The sequence below is a fragment of the Otolemur garnettii genome, unplaced genomic scaffold, assembly GCF_000181295.1.
Source record: "Otolemur garnettii isolate 467f Iridium unplaced genomic scaffold, OtoGar3 scaffold00230, whole genome shotgun sequence".
In the NCBI taxonomy this organism is placed as follows: Eukaryota; Metazoa; Chordata; class Mammalia; order Primates; family Galagidae; genus Otolemur; species Otolemur garnettii.
This window is the reverse complement of record NW_003852625.1, coordinates 1,171,439-1,172,039: the sequence shown is the minus strand read 5'-3', so window position 1 is coordinate 1,172,039 and position 601 is coordinate 1,171,439.

Sequence of the window (601 nt, the reverse complement as noted above, 5' to 3'; positions counted from 1 at the left end):
TCATCTTCACACTTCTGACCTATGGACAAACACATCTCTCTTCCTTTTAGACTAAATTAGACATGACTAGTGACGTGTATCTTAAACTCCAGTGAGAGCGTAAAACACACACTCCTGACCCAGTACTTCTTCCAACCTCCAATTTTCTTTCCCCCTGCAACACTTGTTTCCATCTCCTGTTCCCCATTTTTACTTGATGGGCAGAATGTGGTTAGTGTGATTTTTTTTTTTTTTCATGTGTGATACTCAAATTTTCTGGAACTTTATCTATGGGGGGAAAAAAAAAAAAAAAAAAAAAGAAGTTTTAAATATACCACCCAAGGGACTGTAACAAACTGGACAGCTGGTCAACATATGAAGTTGGTCAACATAAGGAACTTCCACTGAGTACATGTGGTGCATGTATTGTCTATGAGCCTAGCCTCATACATCCTAAATAGGGTCAACTTAAGGATGTGGTTAATGTAGGGAAGTGGTCAACTATGGAAGTTCTACTGTCCATTCATAGACCTAAACGTGTCCTTAGCATTTCATGAAGGAAAAAAGAGTGAGAGAAGGCTGAGAAAAATGAAATAACTAGAGGTCATATTCGAACAATTCA